The sequence below is a fragment of the Lepisma saccharinum genome, chromosome 17 (genome assembly GCF_977018435.1).
Source record: "Lepisma saccharinum chromosome 17, izLepSacc3.1, whole genome shotgun sequence".
Lineage (NCBI taxonomy): Eukaryota > Metazoa > Arthropoda > Insecta > Zygentoma > Lepismatidae > Lepisma > Lepisma saccharinum.
In genome coordinates this window covers 17,961,711-17,985,467 of record NC_139245.1, presented here as the reverse complement: position 1 = coordinate 17,985,467, position 23,757 = coordinate 17,961,711, and the positions used below count along the sequence as shown (strand labels likewise).

The 23,757-nt window shown below is 38.8% G+C and overlaps 1 protein-coding gene across 1 annotated transcript in view; it reads right to left on the bottom strand.

Annotated features, from left to right (window-relative positions):
* Positions 1-23,757, bottom strand: part of LOC146001557 (uncharacterized) — a 497,775-nt gene that overhangs the window by 357,223 nt on the left and 116,795 nt on the right. The window lies entirely within an intron of this gene.

Sequence of the window (23,757 nt, the reverse complement as noted above, 5' to 3'; positions counted from 1 at the left end):
AAAGATGATAATATTGGTTGTGGATATATGAATAATTTATGTGTGTTGTGTATATGTTTGTATGTGTGTATGTATATGTAGATGTGTATGTATATGTATATATATATATATGTGTGTGTGTGTGTGTGTGTGTGTGTGCGAGCACGTCATTACTCTACGTTATATAAGTGTACTTATGTTATAGTTAATAACTATGTAATATGTATGCATGTTATTTAATCTCATTTATATTCATGTTCACATTATTTATGTTATATTAATGCCTCTGTAATTGGAGATATCCTTTCTCTGTAGAAGGCAAATAAATAAATAAATTTCCAGTAATAGATCCTTCCACTCACAGGTACACAAATAAGAACACCTGAAAAATAAAAACATAGTTGTAGTACTTGTTTATATTACGCATATTCATTTCTGTATTTACTTTTTTCGTTTCTTTGTTTTCTGGATTTATATATTATTTCAAAAACTAGTGGAGAAATATACATTCCAGTGGTAAAATCTCTTGCGAGGTACTCACCGCAGTGTGGTTAGCCTTGTTTGTGGAGGTTGAAGACGCCATCTTTTACTAATGGTCCCTTTCAGTCACACATACAAAATTAGAAGCACCTGAAAAATAGAAAAATAGTTGTAGTACTTGTTCACATTACGCATATTCTTTTTGGTTTGCATTGACGTTTTCTTCGTTTCAATATTTGCATTTACGCATTATTTAAAAGCACCATACATATATGTAACAATTCACTTACCTTAATTATAGCTTCTTTTGAGTTCTTTGTCTTCAAATCTCAGACAATAATCACAACTTGATGTCTTCTCTGACGCAATGCTTCAGAAATACTTCTCAAAATAGCTTCTGCTTGCTTTTACGCAGTTTTTATACCTCATAAGCAAACTGACGCCTTCTCTGATTGGTTGAAATAAAACCGACGCGTTTTCTGATTGGTTGAAATATTCTTAACATTAGTTCGTCCAAAAACCTAATAGTTATCATCCAAATGCATTAACAAATACACTCTGAAAATACTTTGAAATATTATACACACCTTAGAACTGTAATATCCTAATATAGAAATACAGAACCAAAAATAGCATTGTGGAAATCTGAAAACCGAAAACTATAAAATAACTTTTAGTTAAAAATACTTTTTTCTTTAGTTTTTAGATAAAAATAAAAAGTAAAACTTTAAAAATTAGTGAATGTGAAATACAAAACGTAATAAATAGAAAATTTAATACAAAAATTTAAAAAATCTCTTTGTAAATCCAAATCGCAATAAAAAATGTTGCCTGAATAGTTAAAATTGTGTTATTAGAATAAAAAATTACATAAACTTGTGAAATAATACATTAAAAATTGAAAAAAATGTCTTTGTGAGTAAAATATAAGAAACAAAATGTTGCCTAAATAGATGAAATTGTGTTATTTGAGTAAAAATAAGCCTAAACTTGTAAAATAAAAGGGTAGAACTTGACAAAATATACTTTTGCATTCAAAATATAATTGAAAACTTTCTTGAATAGACTAAGCCGTCTTACTTTGGTAAAATAAACTTAAAAATGAAAGGGTTAAAGTTGACAAAACACACGTCGTGTGTACAAAATCTAATTCACAACACATTTAAATTGTGTTATTTGAGTAAACTTGGAGAATAATCCTGTAAACTTGGAAATCTCTCTCTCTCTCTCTCTCTCTCTCTCTCTCTCTCTCTCTCTCTCTCTCTCTCTCTCTCTGTGTGTGTGTGTGTGTCCAAAATGTAATAAAAGACACGATCAAATCGTGCTATTTGAGTAAATATTAGGCTAAACTTGAGAAATAAACAAATAAAAGTTGAGAACACACACTTTGTGTGCCGAAAATGTAACTAAAAGTCTTTCCTGAATAGTGTAAATAGTGTTATTTAGGTTAAAAATAGGTATAAACTTGTAAAATAATAAGTTAAAAAGTTGTAAAAATATCTTTCTGAGTCCAAAATTTAATAAAAAAATGTTGCCTGAATAGTATAAATAATGTTATTTGAGTAATAATAAGCCTAATAAACAGATAGAAGTTGAGAACACACACTCAGTGTGTCGAAAATGTAACTAAAAATCTTTCCTGAACAGATAGAATTGTGTTATTTGAGTAATAATAAGCCTAAACTTGTGAAATAAACAGATAGAAGTTGAGAACACACACTTTGTGTGTCGAAAATGCGACTAAAAGTCTTTCCTGAACAGATTGAATTGTATTATTTTGGTAATAATAAGCCTAAACTTGTGAAATAAACAGATAGAAGTTGAGATCACACACTCTGTGTGTCGAAAATGTAACTAAAAGTATTTCCTGAACAGATAGAATTGTGTTAATTGAGTAAAAAATAGGCATAAACTTGTAAATAATAAATTAAAAGTTGAAAAAATCTCTTTGTAAATACAAAATTTAATAAAAAATGTTGCCTGAATAGTACAAATAGTGTTATTTTGGTAAAAATTAACATAAAATTGTAAAATAATAAGTTAAAAGTTGAAAAAATGTCTTTGTGAGTCCAAAATTTAATAAAAAATGTTGCCTGATTAGTACAAATAGTGTTATTTTGGTAAAAAATTAATATAAAGTTGTAAAATAATAAGTTAAACGTAGAAAAAAATGTCTTTGTGAGTCCAAAATTTAATAAAAAATGTTGCTTGAATAGTACAAATAGTGTTATTTTGGTAAAAAATTAACTTAAAGTTGTAAAATAATAAGTTAAAAGTTGAAAAAATGTCTGAGTCCAAAATTTAATAAAAGTGTTGCCTGAATAGTACAAATAGTGTAATTTTGGTAAAAAATTAACATAAAATTGTAAAATAATAAGTTAGAAAGTTGTAAAAATATCTTTGCGAGTCCAAAATTTAATAAAAAATGTTGCCTGAATAGTACAAATAGTGTTATTTTTGTAAAAATAAGGATAAGCTGTGAAAATGTTTGACATAAAGTCAAAGTTTGGTAAAAAATAAACTCAAAATTAAATTAAATAGCACACAGTAACATACATTTACTACCTAAATCAATAATCAAAGGGTCCTAGGTTCGTTACCCCGTGATAAAAGCAAATGGTGAAAACTGTAGGCCCCGTCCCTGATAGCTCTCCCTTCTTCATGGTACAGATAAAAAAAAAAACCCTGCGCTAAAGCGTCCTGTGCCTTGGGGCAACCCTGAGCGGAATATTAATTGGCGGCGGAAACCAGTTCTACAAGCGACGCATAGCATAGCAACCCTTGCTGCGCATTCTCAGACATTCTTTGTTGTCTGGTTGAATCCCTCCCCTGCCCTACAGTATTGCATAGCTTTCCCCTGTTATTGCGTACTGGTTAACCTTGAAAAAACCGGTTCTGAAAATCTACCGACGCGTTCTCTGATTGGTCAATCAGATTCCTTCTTTGTTCTGACGTTGTGACGTCATTTGACCTTGAGCGCGCTTCCCCAAAATTCCTTTCTCCTCTACCCTCAGCGCGGAGTTCACCGTCTTCTGTCTAGCGTGTTGCACCATCGTGTTTCATAACATGATGAAATTATTACATAGTGCTAATTAATAATATTACATATCTCGGGTTCGAGCACCGGGACCGTCCCCAATCGTAATTGGACCTGTACCTACACCCATTACCACCGTTCATAGCGGTTCATAAACCATAGAAAACTTATTTTCAATATTATAAACATTAATTATTATAGTTTCATACATTACATACTTTGCAGTAATGAATATAAAACCATATGCATAGCATTTAGTACCTCTAATTACCTTTTATATACATATTTTTCATAAAATAAATAAATATATATTCATAAAAAGTTATAAACATGCAAATACATAAATGTAAAGTATTCTAAGTACTTGCAAATGAATTCTAAGTACATGCGAATTAATTAAAACCCGTGCAAATTAGTTATAAATACGTGCAAATGAATTGCGAATATTAAATAGCGACAGACGTTATCGTATTCAACCTCTACTCAGATTATTAAATTATATGTTATGTTAGTACAAAATTCAGCTTTTTTTCACACAAAATTAGTGCAAAATAAAAATAAGTTTCCAATTATACCTAATTTCCAGGATAATGAGAATCCACGAAAGCATGGGTATCGGCTCAGCCCTAATTAATATCTTATGAGAAGTAGATAGAGGGGAAAGAGAGAGAAATAATAAAAGAATCTAGTGAGAGTGACTGAAATAAAGAAATACGAAAAAAAGGGGTAGAGAAAGAAAGATAAAAGAAAAGGGAGAGAGAGAGAGAGCACAAGAAAGAATAGGTAAACAGAAAGAAAGAGAATCGGAACAGAGAAACTGAAAGAGAATAAAGAAGAAACCAAGACAAATGACTGTCCCTGCCCTCACGGAGAAAAGAACGGTGGTGTCACGTTTCTTTTGTAAAATATCAAACACGCTGTTAAACTTTAACGGTGGAATATTGTAAATGTTACGGTAACTTGTAATAGTGTTGATATTTTCAGTTATCTTGCTTGTGCAATCATTATCTTTCTCTTGGAGAACATACGCAAACATAATGCAGAAAGTTCCGCATGGGAGACATGTAATTTTGTGTCTCCAATTTCCCTTTGCAGAACTGCAACACGCTTCTAACCTCATATTATCTCGTTTACGGGAACAACCAGAAGGCGTAACATCCGCTTTTTCTACGTCTGTCGCCTGCGAAGCATGTTTTCTCTTTACCTAATAACGGAGGGGTGTCCGTGGGTTCTCCTAGGCAACCTTGTCGCAGCACAAACTATTACATGCAGTGTTGCTATCCCGTGAAGACATAATTTCTGTTTATTTTATATTTCCCTTCGTTGCATGAAATTATTCGTGGTACGTATTCTTCAGGGATGAAGTCAGAAGGATTAGCGGGTGGACGTGTGTCTATACTAGTCTCATTTCCAGCTGGCGGCTGGGAAACAGCGAATCGGCGTTCAGTTAAATTTTCTTCGCTGACATCGGCCACTTTCCGAGAGAGTTCTCCGATAACGATATCGTCAGTACCAGAAATCAACGGTGGTTAATTGTACAGAAGTACGCTTGGCAACGTTGCTTCGGGGGAGCGAAGACGATTGGAGCACAGAAATAGCCATGAAGATCAGCCGCCAGTTGAAAAGAAAATACGACCAGTATAGTGGACTAGTTCGTCTCCATTACCATCAGTAAACAAGTAAAACTAGATATATGCTCTTTTAGCAAAAATATACATTTCTGTTTGGTATTTTTGGGGTATGTTAAATGTGACTGCTTCCAGAAAATATCCCCTCCTCTCTGCCACCTCTAGGGGCTCTCGTAATGGTAAACGTCGCCGCCTTGTAATCGAGGGGTCCCGAGTTCGATACCGAGTGAAGGTAGTTCGGAACCCAGTTAAAACTGTAAGTCCAGACCCGATTAGCCTAATTGTGCATAAGTTGAACTTCAAACTTCAAATCACCATCTCTGCAACCTAATCGGACTCAGTTAGTTCGTATGGGTGTCTGCATCAAGAAAACTGTTACTAGGTTCTAATGTTCTCTGTATGTTTGAATGCTTCTTTTCCTTCTTCCACTTTATCTTGTTCAGCAGAAGAAAAAAAACACTTCTTCCTTTTAATCTATTTAGAATATCCCTGCTTTAACACTTAGGACGAGTTTTAAGATATTCATATAAATTTCCCTATTCCATTTCCTCCTCTCTATATTTAATATCTATTTCGTCTTCCATCTCATTCTCTTTTTAAAACTCTCTTACCTCGTAACAAATTACGAGTACTTGATTGTAATTTTTATATTCATATTATACTTTTTGTTGAATGGATTGTTGAAAACTGACGTAGGAAACGAAATTTTATAGAATTTAATAACTTATACTAAAAAATTAACTAATTATCTTCAAACTGTCATGCAATCTTCAGGAAATAGTAGTAACTCTGATGCACCTGTTACGAAGGGGTCCCGGGTTCGTTCCCCAGTGTACACAGTAGTTCGGATTCCACTTTGAACTCGAGTTCAGTATCGCTTAACTATCCTGATCGTAAAATTAACTGTAAACAAACTTTGCTGCCTACCTCTGTTCCACATAGTACACCTCTGGATTGCATTTTGTAGACTAACAAGCCTCTGGTGTATTGACTCTCAGTCAGCATAATCCTCTTTGGGATTGTGTTGTGTCGTCTGCATATAGGTTTGTGATTGACTCTTCATCCGTCTTAATCTTATCATCATTCATCGTCATCTTCGCGGTTAGCCAAAAGTGTCAGAAAAGAGCGAAGTAAAATAAATCAAATTAGTCAGTCGTGATGGAATGTTGCGAATCTGCAGAAAATTTACTTTTTCGGTGTAATATTCTAGCTGAATATCCAACCAATTGGCAACACTGATTCCAAGTTCCTCTTTCAGACCGTGTCCCATCGTGGCGTTCCTCGTCTCCGCAATTAAAGACGAGCTCTTTCACTCTGCGCCTGCAAAATGGCACCCTGTGGGACACCCTTTAGCTGGGACGTGCCTTATTTGGATAAGGAATCCTCGCTCAGCATGCCCCTTCCTCCAAAGCTCATTGTCATGCCTTGGACGAAGCACGGAACCACGTCGCAATTGCACCTGAGGAACACATGTGGCCCACTGTTTCTGACGTAACTGTCCGTGAAAATGGGCCCTCACAACAGAATGGCCGCGGCAGAAAGTTGCTCAATGCGTACGAGGAATAATCTTCGTACTTTTTGTCTTAGCTTTTCCTCAGTAGCAAAGGGTGGTAAGTCCTATATTACCTCGCGGTCTTTTATGAATAGCGTTACAAGAAAAACTGAGTCCTGTAAAGCAGCTAGTTTACTGTAAAGGTGGGTGTAAAATAATACTAGTAATAGTGTTACAAATACTAAGACTTAGTGTAACTAAAAGGGATGAGGAGAAAGGGTTGCATAATGTAGAATTGCACAATATGTATTCCTGTCCAGATATTATTAGAATAATGAAATCAAGAAGATTTAGGTGGGCAGGCCATGTGGCAAGGAAAGGAAAGAAGAGTTCACAGGATTCTTGTTGGGAAAACCTGATGGTAAGAGACCTTTAGGAAGACCACGAAGATGGAGGGATAACGTTGAGATGGACCTAAAGGAAATCGGTAAGGATGAGAAAGATTGGATTGATCTTTATGCTGCAACCATAAACCTTAGTATTTAAGAAGGCTAGAGAGTTAGTTTCTGGTGTTAATGCGGGATTGGCATTGTAGAATAGAGTTTTATTTCAAGTATGAGCCTTACACAAAATTTGCATACTTCCATAGCCCCTCCTTCTCTTTGCCTGATTCTTACAAGTACATTGCACAGTAGTTCTGATCCCACTTTAAACTGTACGTCCAGTCCCGATTAGCCTTTCTCTGCATGATGTGGACTTAAACAACAATTCAAATAGTCCTCTTTTATAACTACCCCCTTTTTCTTTCATCGTATACACTACAATTTTACTACTATCACTAATTTATTAAATAATTAATCTTAGTAGTTTTAATAACATCTTCATTCATTCTCATTCTTCCCTCTCAACTTATTTGTCCTCTTCGAACATATACAGGATGTCTCAAAAGTAATAGCGGAAACTGACACAGGTGAAAGTACACGATAATAGAAGCAAAAAAGTATCGGTAAACATGGGTCTGCAAACGAGCCGTTTTCGACATAATCGCGAATGTGTGATTACAAGCCGCCACTAACTTCATTGTTTGTAAACGTCGTCCTAGTTGGTAAAATGCTAATAATGTGTGAGAAAGTGTGGTTAGAAGCCGTCACTGATTGCATTTTGTAAACACTGAGTGCTTTGCTCCTTGCGCATGTTTACTCAGACCTTTTTGCTTCTATTATCGTGTACTTTCACCTGTGTCAGTTTGCGCTATTACTTATGTGACACCCTGTATAATGTATGAATGAATTATCTATTTTTCTTCGCGTTTCTGCCACTTTTGGCTAACTGCGAAGATGAGGATGAATGCATATGAGATGAGATAGATTTAGGGACAATCGCAAACATATATGGGCAGCACGCAAGTCCCATTGATAATTATAATGGCTATGGGCGCAGACGCCGGAGCCTCCTTAGTCTGAAAGGTACAGTCCAGGGAAAAGAGGTTGGCATTTGGGTGTTTCATTCCTTATTTGCTCCTCTTCCTCCCCCCTCACCGGTTTCTCCCTCCTCGTAACGATTTTCATTATATGCTCCGCTCCATGTTACTAGGGCGTGTCAAAAAGTAAGGTGAATTTTCGATTTATTGAAAAACGCTTAGAAAAAAATATGAAACTGTAGTATGTTTGACACATGGTATTCCACTAAAATTCGACATAGGAACCACTGCCTTCGTGGGCATATCGTGTAGGGTGGGTCAGGGAAATGCCCATTCGGTGGTGTTTTTGGTCCTCACTCGGATTTTTGGGCAAACAAGCGCGCACACACTTTCCTGAAGCCAAGTTGGTCATGGACGATACTCCTCACTGAACCATATGAGATGCTCAATGCATCAGCAATGTCATGCAACCTGACTCTTCTGTCTTCACGAATCATCGCATCCACGTCTCACACATTGCTGTCGGTGATGGACGTTGCTGGTCTCCCACTTCTGTCATCATCTGCCACACTACTCCTACCACTTGCAAATGAGTTCTTGGCCTGCAACATAACACTCTCTCCATAGACCTCCAAACAATTCTCGATGAATTTCAGATGGTTTCTTTCCTTGGCTTGTTTCCTCTGTTTGTTTGAAGGAAAATGTGAAATTTCGTATCTTGTCCACGGCATCACTAGACGATTCCGTTCTCGCGTTTTCGTTCCAATTATGCCCATCCCCCAGTCTAAACCACGCCAAACCTGATCTACATTATACCCCACAAACCACATAGTTGCTCGCTCCACATTCCCCATCGTTATTCACTGTTATTCTTCTATTTTTTCGCCACTTTCCGCCAAAACTTTCTGCCATTGATTGGAAACTTCAAACCACGCTGAAATTCCTAAACTTTACACCCTAACTTGAAAAAAACATTGTATCGTGTATTGCCTCTTGATTTGTTCCATTATACCTTGGCTGCCAAAAAGTATTATAAATTATTGGAATTTTAGGGTGAGTTTTAATGCCTCCATAATAAACTTCTAATGCAGATGCTTGTTATGGAAGCATTGGCAGACTTGACCATCTTTCACGAGGACGAGAAGAACCTTCGTGGATGAGACCAATCGATGCCCAGTGGACAGTTTTTGTCTCCCGGTCTTCGGTGTTTAGACCGTTAATGGCGGACTAAACTTATTCATATAAGAAGAATAAAAAATAGCATTGGGTGTAAGCTAATCCCTGCCGAAAATAGAAAGTTTCCATTAGAAAAGCTTTGCATGCACTTTATAATGAGGAACAGTTCCCGTCAGGCTCTTCCCTCTGAGTGAGTGTTGCCAATTTAGCTCTTTTGGGACCAGATCTGGCTCATTGGTGCACTCGTTTGGCTGTGAACTGGGGCACCGGCCCATATAGACCACCTTTTGCCATAAGTATACATTTTGCACGTGACGTGATATTATTAAATTGGCTGCGCCCCAACCCGTCTTACCTCCCCAGGAGATGACATAATATTGTTATCCAGGAATCCTTTATTTTCGATTTCATACAATCATCGGTGGATTATTGAGATGGGTGATGCCGCTGGAAAACTTAGAATAAATTGGAATTACTTTAAAGTTAAAGGTAAAAGCAGCGCCCCCACCCCCCTTTGCCACCTAAAATTAAATTATCCTACGAGGCACTTTATCCAGCCTTCGTAAATCTAGCTCCCTGAAAGGCAGTTTTAACTCAGTTTAATGTGAAATTTAGCTCTTTTCTGCGAATCAGGTTTGTCAACACTGCCAGGATGGCCGTAGGAAGCAAGAAGAAATGCATTGCGCTTATGGGAGTATTATTGAATTTGTTCTCTTGGGAATATCAAACTGGTGATGGCACAGAGAAAGATATCAACGGAAAGAGGGCACTTTAATGAAGCTTTTGACCAGCGGAAAAGTCGAAACTTCAATTTGATTAGCTGCAACTTGAAGTTGAGTTTTTTTATCCATAAGGAATACATGGGATTGTGAAAATTCTCACTCATCATATTTTTCAAGTATCGTGTCTAGCTTCATAATCGACCTTAAAAAACGCTTCCACTTGCAACATGGGGAGAAATTCATACTCTTGCATACGCCCAGGTTTACTTGTAGTAGCATTGCCCATTTCGACGATATTGAAATAAAGCACACATGGTGCGTAACTGTATCTCCTCAGGGTGCAGGGTGAGGAAACTCCCTACTAGTTAGCATTACTGATTGAATTACCATTGTTGAGGGTAGGCACGCAGAGATAATTATAGTAATTCTGCGTTAATGGAAATGCCAATGGTTGCAAACCATAGGTAAATATATGCTTAATTAGATATCTGATTAATATTGAGTAATGTACCTATGTACCAATTGTAAATATGTAAATAGGAGCAAGATATAATAAGTCGTATGTTAAGGCTACGAGGGACTGTTTTGCAACAGGTGGACGGCATTTATTTCCATAACGTGAACTGCTACTGAAAAAAAGACAGAGGCAAAAAAGAGCAATTTCTCCGCATGTTGGAACCGGAAGCGGTTTTTTAAATCGATTATTAAGCCAGATACGATCTGTGAGAAAAATTATAATCTTCGTTTGAATCCGAGAATTGCTTTCTGACGGTGCTCACATCACGTATCCTGGACCTCAGGTCGTCAAGATCTGTCAGTTTCTGTGCCTACATCTGGGTCTTGACATGTCCCTAGAGCCAGTAATCGAAAGGCGTAAGGTCTGGTGACCTTGCAGGCCAAAGTGTGCATCCTCTGCTGCCATAACACGCACTGAACTTTTTCCTGCATCGATGCCATCTTGGAATCACTCGATCACCTACATACACGTCACTCAACAGTGTGGGCAGAACAAAATTTTAAATTTTCCTCTGTGTAAGAAAACAATATTTCGTTGTAATATACCAATTACTTTCAAATTATAGCTTTTTAGAATCCTGCAGGAGTTTTAAAGCACACTGTACTATTTATTGTGTACATGAAACGGTGCAAGTATAGATTAGAAATGAGATGAGGTGGGCGAAAGAAGAAAGATTAAAAGTAAAAATGAAAATAAAATGGCCGGGAAAAAAGGTATAGTTCTTTCGTAACTGCGATGCGCGTTTGTTCCACCACCACCGAAAACTCAGTAATTGCTGTTTCTCCGCGATTTCATACTTCCCAGTCAAGTGTCTTCCTTGGTGTCACTTGGGAAGAACAAGAGGACGGACAAAACGCCCTTCCTACCAGACGCGGTTATCATGAAGTTAAGGAGCGCTGACGCAAGTCACATCAGAACAATTAACCACTCCAGCCCAAGCGACGACGGCGGCTGAGAGGAGGGGGGGGGGGTGGCAGGGGGATTGCTAACTAAATTTAGCGTCGTGTTCAGATACGTTTACATCACCAGCAAGCCGCGCACACTTAAGGAATCCCACAAGAGTCGCCCCCTACCATTCAGAAACATTGGGACGTCTTCATTTGAAATGGCAGCCCCTATTGCTTTCGCGAGTCGCCCACTTTATTGCTTACTTTCAGCCCCCCTTCCCCTTTTCTGGCGACTTCCTCTGGTCCCCTGGCTCAAGATGCATCTCCATAAAGTCCTGATGTTGTCTCAAGTTGGGGAAGAAGGTTTCTTTGGGGGAGATACGGGCTACTCTTAACCGCACGCACCCACTCGCATTAGATCTGATTGTGCGCAGCAACCCTGTCATATTACTTCTGGAGGAAGACCTAACCAGTGGCGTCATCAGAGGTAGGTTGTGCGCAGCTTGGGGAGAATTGGTTTTCGTCCGCTTTTCAAATGCAGTTCATTGGATCTAGTTGACATTTCGGCTAAGAGAGACTAAATTTACGGCAGTTTTCGTCATTACCACACAGCACACAAGTCATGGATACCCTTTAAAAAATTAAAGACAGATGTGTTAAAATTGAAAAAAATGGGCAAAATGTATTTGTATATTGTTTTATGTTGCTTTACTGTCTATTTCATTCTAATCGCAATTGAAGTTGATGAAGGGACACCCAAAAAGAAGTACCTATGCCCAGATTGAGTGTCGAATCAAGAACCTTCGTAGACGAGGTCCTGAGTCGACCACTCCACGCACTTGACAACAGTAATCGTTTGGTGTAAAGATAAAATATCAGAAAACGTGATTCGAAGCTCATTTCTAAGAGGAAAAATACACTAATAATGGTTGAATTTCATCCTCTGCAAATATTCTGCGTAAAGCATGTTGTGATTATCTTTTCTGGCTTCCCCGATAGCATAGTGGTAACGTCGTTGTCTTGAAATCAAGTGATTCTGGGTTGGATACCCGCTGGAGGCACATATAAACTAACCTATTTGTCCATAAAGTGGACTTAAAATAACAATTCAAATTACATTATCATAATGGAGTTGCATTTCAATTTTTTTCTCTGTGTGTAATGTTTTTATAGTTGAGTTTGCAGTTTAGCTTTCATATCGATGTCTACGTGACATTTGTTATAATTTATAAATCTCTTTCGGAGTTGCGGAAGCGAGTTCTATAGTCCGTCTGCTTCAGTCGTGACCATCTATGTAAGTACGCATGCCCTAACTGGACGAGTTCACTGGCAAAATAGGGGTACAACAGATAAGGGAAACCGGTTCCTTGCAAATCGTCTGTCTCTGAAATAGCATTGAAGTTTCACATATAGTAATTTCGCCGGCAAGACACGTTAGGAATTGTAGAAGCTATCACAAAGTAGGCGATGATAAAACAAACCAACCGAACGTGTACAAACAAAACACTGATCCGTTGTTTCGTGCACATTTTTAACTACTTCCCCTATGGCGCGTGGATTCGTCTACTCGGGCTACTTATCCTGGAACGCTCCCTCCACTCGGTGGTCTGTCGTCTGTGGAATATCTTGGCAGCCATCACGTGAGTGCTTCCAACCAATAAGAGGGGCGCTGGAGACAGCACGTACTTCGTTCTCAGCCTATCAGAGCTCGCCGTTCCCCTTGAGAGGGGAATTCGAACACCTGGTTGTCAAATTCACAGTGTAGGGAAGGCAACTTACACACAGACAGTGATGGATCCAGAAATAACACTTGGGAGGGACCAATACTTAGACATTCTCTATTTAAACAATACATACCACTATTACGTGGTCAATACGGATTAACGTGCACAATGTGAAAATAGGAACACTGAGTCCGAATCCAGGATAAGTAAAGAATGTTTATTATTTCCTTCTATCATTATTATTGCTTTCCATTGTTGTGATAAAGTTAGCGATATAAAGGTACGACGAAAAGTGGGGAAACGAAGAAACTAGGACCTTTCTCTAGAATCGTGTCGCCCATGTAAATATATACATAAGGAATTAGGGTCGTTATTTATTTCATTTTGATTTGAAACTTAGATTGATTTATTTATTATTATCCTGCGCACAACAGGTACCTGCCCTTTTACAGTGCACACATATAAAAATAATATGTATACACATTTTCAGATATAAAAAAAATAGTGCATATAGAGGTTACATATATCATCCTTATACATTATCGTGGATAAAAAATGAATCAAATCTTACACAATTACATTCATATATGTATGTGTGTGTATATACACACATAAAGAAGGTAAAGAAAAAACAGAAAAGATAAAATTAAGTAAGAGTGTTGTCCATTAAATAGCGTTTATACTCAGAAAATTTAACAAATATGTCCAAGTGTACGCCCCTCTCTAACCATTCATTATGCAATTATGCCAGAATTAGGAACAAATGATAATGATTATTATAATAATTAACATTCGGTATTGCAATATTTACAAAATATCCATAGTAACCATCCATAAAGTTTTACAGCAATGAAATAAAGGATAGCTTGCGTAGATAATACTGAGATGCAAATTAAATGTAGCAAAAAACATTTGGAAGGGGCGATCGCTCCTACTGCCCCCCTGTGGAACCGCCCCCTGTACGTAGGGACTAGACATTTCATGTGGCATGAGGGGAGAAATTTACTTCGTAAGAGCTTGAATATTACATTGATATGATTTCCTTACCATTTCGAAGGACTCGTGCAACAGTACTGTCTGTTGCCATGCTTGCACTAACGCATACGTTTGGCAACAATGTCCCGAAGACAATAGATCAGTTCTTGGCGGGAGCTGTACCAAGATAAACTTTCCGGCCTATAGTCTCTTCTTCCGCGGTCGAACAGTGTTCGCGTTAGCCCTCTTCCGTGAGTCACTGCTTTAACAAAGGAACCTGGTAACCAACCACTTTTGGGTGGTTGGTTATATATATGTGTGGCCATTGTAGAGGGGTCATTCCCTTATTAAGGAACACTCCCTTTCATGTTAGCATCACATGAGTAAAGAGGGAGTGCTTGCAGCAAGATGGATAGGGAAGATTTAGTTAGTGTCCCTACAGAGTTTCATCTTGGGTAAGAATCACTTTGTGTAGCTCTCTATGGGAGCCGACAAGAAGCTTTCAAGATGAGGAAGAGCTTAAAGTAAATTAGGGCGTTTGAATAGAATCGGGTGTTGGTGGAGGGAAGGCGCGTTAAAGACGGCAAAGGAGATTTTGGAGGGAAATTATTGCACGGTTCCTACACCATTATAACGGTTGGTAGTTTGTGAGATTCTCGTCGAGCGCCTTTGGACCAGCCGAAAGAGGATCCTGTCTTTTTCACGTGTACGTGGGGATCCGCAAAGGCACCGTCGAGACCTAACGAAGTATGGGAAATGGAAGGGCTTTGTTGTTGCGAAGAGGAAAATCCACGTCTTGAGACAATGGCGTTACATCAAAAAGTTCCCGGAAAGCCGATAAGATTTCGTTCCTGAAATATCTCTCCGCTCCCCAGTCTGTCATGCTCAACTGAGCGACTTGAGCGCACCGAAAGCGCTTTCCTTGTGTGTGTGGGAAGAGGGGTTCCATTAAAGTACTGACAACGAAGGGAACTCATGCCGCGCTCATGTATGGAAGCTGTGAGACTGGTAGAAAATAAGCGCCAGCGTCGGTGTTAGCGTAACGCTCTACGAAGCCAGACGTCCCAGATTCGAATTACTATTTTATTACTTCATCATTCATCCTCATCGTCGCGATTAACCCAATACGTAGAAAAGCGACGTAAACTAATAGAATAACTGCTTGCACTCGGGCACGCCGACCTCCGTGACGGACTGGTTATACTGATCGACGCCCAGCAATCGTCTTGGGTGTTGCGAAGTGAAAGCTGTAGGGGTAACATTGTTTCCCCGTTAGAACGTTGCCAAGCGTACGTCTATTTTTGTCATGTTTTTATTTGCTTATTTGTACTGTATTTTGAGTGTTTTGTGTACTAATTTTCCGTGCTTTCTGTACAATTATATAACTTTTATCCACTACTGGCGCTGATCAACTCTCTTCCCCGTCTAAGCCCCGCTTTAGACGAAAACTTTTTTCTTAGCATTTTTCTTAACATTAACGCCATGGCCAAAATGCTACCGGGTCAAGTGCAAAATCTTATGGCATTTCATATGCGATGGCATTTTTCATGGCATTTCTCAAGAATAGAACCCGTCCTATTTCCGTAGCATTTTTCGTAGCATAACCAATCAGAAGCGACCTCTACGTCATGAGTGCAGCTGTAATGGCGGCCGCGTGAGATGTAAACAATGTATCACTTCACATTTTTAAAAGCCGATATCTATTCAACCGAGAGGAATATCGTTTCGTATATAACGTTATTGGGTATAAAACAATAGCGCTGCTTAAATACATACTTTACAGCGTTTACTGTACACGCATGGAAGAATATTTTAGATGTTTCAAATGTAAACACCGTGCACTCAGCATAGATGGTGTAACTCGACGTGCCTTTCATGCTGTATATGTTATGCATTGTAATCGCAAAAGCTAGCCGAAAAGTTACATGAAATGCTTCCGTGTAAAGTACTTTCTGCTATAAAATTTTTTGGAAGCATGTATGCTAACAAAAATGCTAAAGGAAATGCTCTCGTCTAAAGCCGGCGTTACAGTACGTTTGGCAACATGTTGTGTATCCAACGTTCATTTGTTTCGTCCCGCCAGCAACTTTCGGTGCCTTGTGATACGAAAATGCCCGATGTCAGTCGAATAGAATTCAACTGATCGCCGATGCGTTGTTTCCCAGCCGCCGGCTGGACATGCGACCAGTATAGCACACTATGTCGCCAGAGGTTCCGGGTTCGAATCCGAGCCTGGGTATGAGTGCGTTCTTTCATCAATTTTATCATTATTTACTAAAGTAAATCTATCACTCAAATAGCAAACGAAAGACATAAGAGTTTTCGTTGATTCAAACTAAATCGACCTTGCCTTTGATACCAGCTGAGGTTGTGTAGAACCCTCATACACAAGACTATAGGTCGTCCTAACAGTGGTTCCAGGCGCCAGAATCTAGTTTCAATTGTGCACTGCATTAACAAGAAGTTGACTATGAATACTAGTCAAGCCCGGGCACTTAGCAATAAGGTTGGACTGGAAGTTTCAACCCAATCTGACTGAATCGTGATTACGTCTACAACAAATTAGCTAGGACTCTTCAGTCTCTATGACATGGCATACTGGGACATGAAGAAATGAGAAATTGTCTTCACACAGAGATAGAAAAGAAGATATCCTTGTTCATCTTCCGCAGCTTCTACATTTATTTCCCTTGATTTTTCTTCATTCTTGAAGAGTTTGCTTCTTCCAGAAAGGGGAAACTTAACAAAAACCTCCCCATTTAATTAAGCTGACGTCAGAAGAGGATTTTGTGCCTCTAATGAGGCTGTAGTGGGTACCGTTTCACCCCCATCCAACCCCCCCCCCCCCGCAATAAAGCTCGGTTAAATTGAAAGGAAATTCCAGGTTCTTCCCCGCAGGTAGGTGATCGAACTATGCCTTGGAGGTCGGGGCGGAAAGCGTAACAACCCTTTTATGTTCTCCCAAGAATCTCTGGAGGGGGAAGTTGCAGGATGGTTTCCATCGTAAAGAAGAGCCCCCCTCCTTCCTTTTTTTTCTTGTGGTGAATGTTTGCCCCAGTGAACTAATGAGGTTTTGAAAGTTAGTGTGGAATATCCAGGGGAGAATGTCTCCTCTTATCACGAATGGGCGCTGCGGGTATAAGAGAGAGTAGGTCTCTATATGGCTGCCGTTAGGTATGTGCGAGTCTTTTGAAAAGTATATTTTCTTAGATTCTAAGACTTTAACCCTACATTATTCCTTTATGGGAATCTTTTTCAGTTACGAACACTGACAACATTGCGGATGCCGGGATAACCATTCACGGATTTCCAGAAAGTTTTTAGGATATTTTGCCTTTCTTTACAGGGTGTAAAAAAAGGGACTTCACGGAAAGAAACAGTCATGTTTCTTCAATGAAAGCAGATATTCACTTTATTCAAAAATAAAATTATATAAGATCTCATGGAATTTAAGAAATGGTGTAAGCCATCTTATAGGTAATCACGTGATACATTCGAAATTAGCCACCATAATTTCGAACTTCGCTTTCAGACTGGAGATTTTTGGCCATGTTGAACTCAGTTTCATTGCATTCGCATCGGAAAGTATCGGGTGAATTTACTTTCTGATCATTCCCGGGGCCGCAAAAACTCCGCCCGACACTTTCACGGAGTCTGCATTGATGAATGAGCAATTTGTTTCGGATGCGGACATATACAGGAGGCATTCACAGAATATATAAATACATACGTACACTCACACACACACACACATATATATCAAATCACCATCCCCCAAATCATCAAATGGACGTACGTCATAACAGGCTTGACTGGGGAAATGAGCATGGGTGTCGGGAGAGGGGGTCGAACTGAGGGGGTCCATCGACCCCCACTAGCTTTTTTTTTTTTTTTTTTTAATAACAGAATGTTTCATTGACATAGCATTGGAACATATAAAGCAGAAAATAAGCTAGGTCGAGATATGAGTGTAAAATGCAGGAGTCAGGTTCAAATTTGATTTTTTCTTATTCCACCATCTAAGCCAAAGGAAAAATTCGAAACGTTAGAGTTTTATGCAAGAGATTCCACGACAAACTTTATGAGAAAATTTTCCCCATAACTTTTGAAGCATTTTCTTGTCCGAGACGTGTAAAAGGTAATACAGCGTGTCCACAATGAGACTCCAACATTTTGAAAGTCTATAACTTTTTAATTTTAAATTCTACAGCTGTGATTCCGGAAGCAGCAGAAGCAGAAACTCAAAAAGTTTATGTGGTAACGTTTTAGTGCGCGCAATAGCCGTAGTGGCGCTGCAGCAATCGATTGCTTGAAAATTGAGATTCCAAACGAGCGTGCACAGGCTGTGTGGTGGTGTGCAGAAACGAAATCACTTATTCAAGTGCAACGAAACTTTCGTCGTGTGTACAATAAGGATCCTCCGACATTCACGACTATAAAGAAGTGGTGTGATCAGTTTTTGGCGACCGGCAATGTTTTGAAAGGACACTGTGGTGGTAAACCAAGAATCCAGGAACAGGTTGTAGAAAATGTGCGGAGGTCATTCGAAAGGAGTCCACAGACGTCAGTAAGACAAGCAGCGAGAGAACTTGGTATGAAACGGTCGACAGTTCACACAGTTCTTCACTGCTTGTCTTACTGACATCTGTGGACTCCTTTCGAATGAACCTGTGCACGCTCGTTTAGAATCTCCCATTTTCAAACAATCGAGTGCTGCAGCGCCACTACGGCTATTGCGCGCACTAAAACGTTACCATATAAACTTTTTGAGTTTCTGCTTCTGCTGCTAACGTAATCACAGCTGTACAATTTAAAATGAAAAAGTTATAGACTTTCAAAATGTTGGAGTCTCATTGTGGACACGCTGTACGTACAATAACTATAAATTTTAGTACACTAACTGTACGAAAGGGGAAACATAATAGAAAAGAGTTTTGCTGGATAGTCATTAATCTGGTGGATCTAGAAGTAAAATCTCCTCATTTATATAGGATCCGGCAATATATGTAGCAGTATGTGTACTATTTTAATATATTTTCTATAGTAACACAATACAGCTCATGCAAAGCAAGATAATGGTAATTGATAGATAAAATAATGCCATTTGTAAAACAATAACACAAGATTGTTCACTTCCTCTTATTTTTTGAAAATCACATCACGTAGATAGCCATCATTCCGTGTTGTATACCCACACGGGGTCGACGAACAAAATTATCCATTCCAGACACCGGCATTGCGGATGGAATTGGCTGGACTTATTCCCAAATTCATCAGGGTCCCTAAGTTAGGGATACGTGTTCACAAACTCGGTTCTTGAGATACCCACAGAGAAATAAATCTCAGGCAGTGTGTGCTGTGCAGCCACCATGCAATGTACCTCTACCACAAAAGCAGGGTGTTCAGGGGCCCAACGCTCCATAATGGCGACCCTTGTGCTCTTACCTAGCATGGTGGGTTTCATCCCTACTGCGGGGCCAGGGAATAACAACCTTTGAAAGTGGTAGGTAATTATTGTCCAGTGGCGCAGGAACGTTTTTCATTTGGGGGGGTACAAAATTCAGCCTCCCATATATATATATACTGGCAGGCACGTATCTAGACATACATTTCTGGGGTCCAACCAATTGTCGCAATAATAATTATAATAAGAATTAAAATAATTATATTTAATTAAATTAAAATATTAATTAAATATGTAAATTAATTAATATTGTATTGTTCTTATTACGTACATGAACAGGTAAAATATAGTAAAAGAATATAAATATAACAGCATATATTCATTATCTAGCTTACGTGTAGTTAGATCGCCAAGATTTGCATAAAAACAATTGCCCTGGCAAGGAATTTAATGTCAAATAGAAAAGGAATTGAATATTTATTGAATAACAAGATAGGAGTTAGATCAAATTAGAGAAAAGTGAAGTTCCTTATTAATATGTTACGGATATTATCATTAGTAGCGTGCATAAATCTTTAGAACCCTCAAAGCCGTATGAGCCAAATAAGTTCAGCGGAAATAACCATTAATTATATAACAAATGCTAAACAATTATATTTTGATTATTTACCATTACTACTTGGTAAGTCATTCGGGGGGGGGGGTTCAGACTCCCTGGACCTCCCTAAATACGACCTTGGTACCTAGATATAATGTGAAGCCATGATAAATATTTTATTTTAAAACAGCATACACGAATGTCCTGTTGTTTAATGCAAAATTTGCATAAATATTTTTTTTTGTTTTTAGAATTCATGTTTGATTTTTTTGTTTTTTTTTAAGAACAAATTTTAAAACCAGATAACAATTCTGAAACATATAAAACTGTGGACCTCGTTCCGAGCTTATTTGAATTTAACGGAACGGAAATTCAGGAGTTCGAAATGTGAAATTGATTGATTGATTTGGTGTTTTAAGTCCACTTTTATGCATAGTAAGGCTAATCTGGACTGGCCTACAATTTAAAGTGGGATCCGAACCACTATGTGCCTCCACCGGGTATCGACCTCGGGACCCCTTGATTTCAAGGCGCCATCGGGGAGGCCCTCGAAATGTGAAAATTGCGAACCTAGACACATCTATTCATTTTAATGCAGGTTGAGATTAAAGGGGGTGAGGATGATCTTGAGCAACCCCAACCAGGAATAATCACCTCTCACCCGCTGGATAAAGAAACCACATTATTGAATATATCACATTTATAGAGTTTCACTTCAGTTCAGTTCATTCTAATTTTAATGTCCCATAGCTACACATAAAAATATCTTTAAACAATTTATGGCAGATGTGTACCACATCCAATGTCTTTTAGAAGCCATGTATTTGGTATTTTCTCAGACTTCTAGGGCGTTGCATTAAAAAAGAAAAGAAAAACTGAGTTGAGATGGTTCCCGATCAACTCGTAAGAAGTCTAACTATGAAATATTTGTGAAACACTTGACAAAGCATTTATTTGTTATATTATTAGCTGTAGCTAATGACACTCTTCAAGCAATGAAAGTATTATCAATACATATACAAAACCGAAATCCTTCAGATCTCAGAGGAAGCAAGAAAAGGCATACGTTCAAAAGGATTTTTTTTTCCTTTTCAATCGTTGGTGGACAATATGAAGAGCCGGCCAAGGTTTCTTTTCGTATGTAATGGTATTAAATGCAGGTGCATGCGTGTGTTTTTGGATGTCATGTCAATTTCTCGTTTATGTGAAAAGGTAAACTTCAATATGAGCAAAAGCATGTGTGCGTCACAGTTAAAGATTTTCGCATCTACAAAGATAATCCAAATGACATTCCCACCTCGCCGGCCTCCGTAGCGGAGGGGTTAGCATCGTTCGCTATGACGCCAGAGGTCCCAGGTTCGAATCCCGGCCTTCCTGGGCATGGGTGTTATTTGTGAGTGTCCATCAATTTCATCATATCCTCACTCATCCTCATCTTCGCGATTAACCAAAAGTGGCAGAAACGTGAAGTAACATAAACCAAATAAATTAATCAAACATCACTCAAAGGCCTTGTGAATCCAATCCAAAATCTACCAATAGAACCTGCAGTGAGTCTCACCTATATCGTTCATTCATCTGACTAATTTAATTTCCTTACAGTTTGACTTTAGGGTTTAACTTAAAATGACATTGTGTTTGTGTTGCATTCGATATCAAAATTAGATTCTAAACAATTAATGTCCAATTATAAGTATACTTAATACATAGGTAAAACTACACCCCCTCTGATAAAATCGCAAATTGCACTCTATTTAAATGTTTAGGGAAAGTGTCATTTCACCTAGGAATGGTGTGGTTTTGCGATGAGTCGAGAATTGTCACAGCCTCAACTCGTTTCCTGTGTGGTGAGGTCCTTCTCGTTCTTGTTTGTCTTTATTATTGTTTCGGTTTCCACTCTGAAGTTGTTAACACTTGTTCTAGATTCACTTCATGCTCAGATAGGATAATCGGGACTCTATTTTCAAACAGAAATATCTTAATATTTAAGTATAGGTTTCCGAACATCCTCTTACAAAGTTATGAAAAATATGGGTGAGGAACAGGAGTACATTGTACCCCCGGGTTGGGTTATTGTTGAGTTGAGTTGGTGTTTAAAGTCCACTTTATGCACATTAAGGCTAATCGGGACTGGACCTACAGTTTAAAGTGGGATCCGAAGAACTTGTGCTTCAGCCGGGTGTCAAACCCGGGACCCCTTGATTACAAGGCGACGACGCTACCACTGCCCCCGAGTTGGTCTGTCGTGTCTCGTCTCGTTCGTGTAATTATTTCGTTTTGGAAAATTCCACTTTAAATATTCCAAAGAAAATGGGAACAATCACATACTCTTCTGATGAAGATTTGTATCTTATCTTCGAAACGACGTGACCACTTCTTTAGAAAAGTGTACTCGCCCCCCCCCCCCCCCCCTTTCGCAAAGGAGCATTCGTCTGCAGCCTGATATTCTCAGAGCAAATCTGATTCCATCGTTCCACACACATTTTAAACAATTTTTTTCTCCTTAAAGAAGTTTCCAAGAACTTAGGTCAATGAACTAACTAGTAGCAACCACACTGTAGAAGAATGGTTTGAATTTCTGTGCTAAGGAAGATAATGTTTATAAGTTATAAACAATATACACTTTTTTATTGGGCGAACTAAAAATAGGTTCTTTTAACAGTAGCACCTTGCGTCTGTTGTCAAATTACCAAGGGGGGTACAGGGGGTACAACTCGATTTACGGATTTAGGGGGGTACAGTACCCCCCTTCAAAAATTTAGGGGGGTACAATGTACCCCTGTACCCCCCCGTTCCTGCGCCACTGTTATTGTCGGACCCTGTATAATAATAATTTGGAATAAAATTGGTTTATTTGTATTAGTTTATGTAAAAATAATTTCAACCGTGGCAATAATTACTGTTATTGTCTCTACTAATCAAGTTTTGTCAGTGGCCTGACCTCCCCCCTCTCCATGGGCGTCCGGAAGGGGCGCAAGGGTGGGGGGCCCCTGGAAAATGAAATTCAACCAAAAATTATGAATTTCACACATATAATTTCATTTTAGCCACAATAATATGTGTTAATTATTGCATTAACAGCATAAATTCAAATTTAAGCAATTTTTTAAGGGAACTACACTCTTTTTGGGGGAAATGTGACTTGTTTGCCCCCCTGGAAAGAAATACCTTCCTTGCCCCTCCCTGGATATATCCTGCGGACGTCCCTCTCCCACAAAAATTTCTGGCGACGTCCACGGAAATGAGGTTTCTTCTCGTACGTATCCCAATCCCTGTTGATGTTCAACAGACAACGACTCATCCGTTAACAAACCGTGCAATGCTTCTGCTGACAGGAATTATCGCCTAGTCAGCTCAAGCCCTCTCCCAATAAGCATGGTAAACTCGGAAAGCCAAAATCACCCATTGGGAGCACCTGCTCACGCCCCGGTGGTAAAGCTCCCCATTTCCGCTTGACCAAATCAAACCATCACCGCAGCTGACTTCCTAACGGAGGAGGAGGGGAGGGCTGGCTTCTTCATTACAACAGAGCAGCTGTCCAAACGGACCTATTTCTTCCTCCGCGGCCAAACTCGAGAAGAACAACCGCGATGTTTGCTTGTTTTATTTGGTGGAAGCAAGGAGAGACAGCTCCCGTAGACATCGAACAAGTTCCGGAATTTGTTGTAAGAATGGCAGGGTTGCAAGGATGTCAGGGAATTTGTTAGCTTCTGTCAGG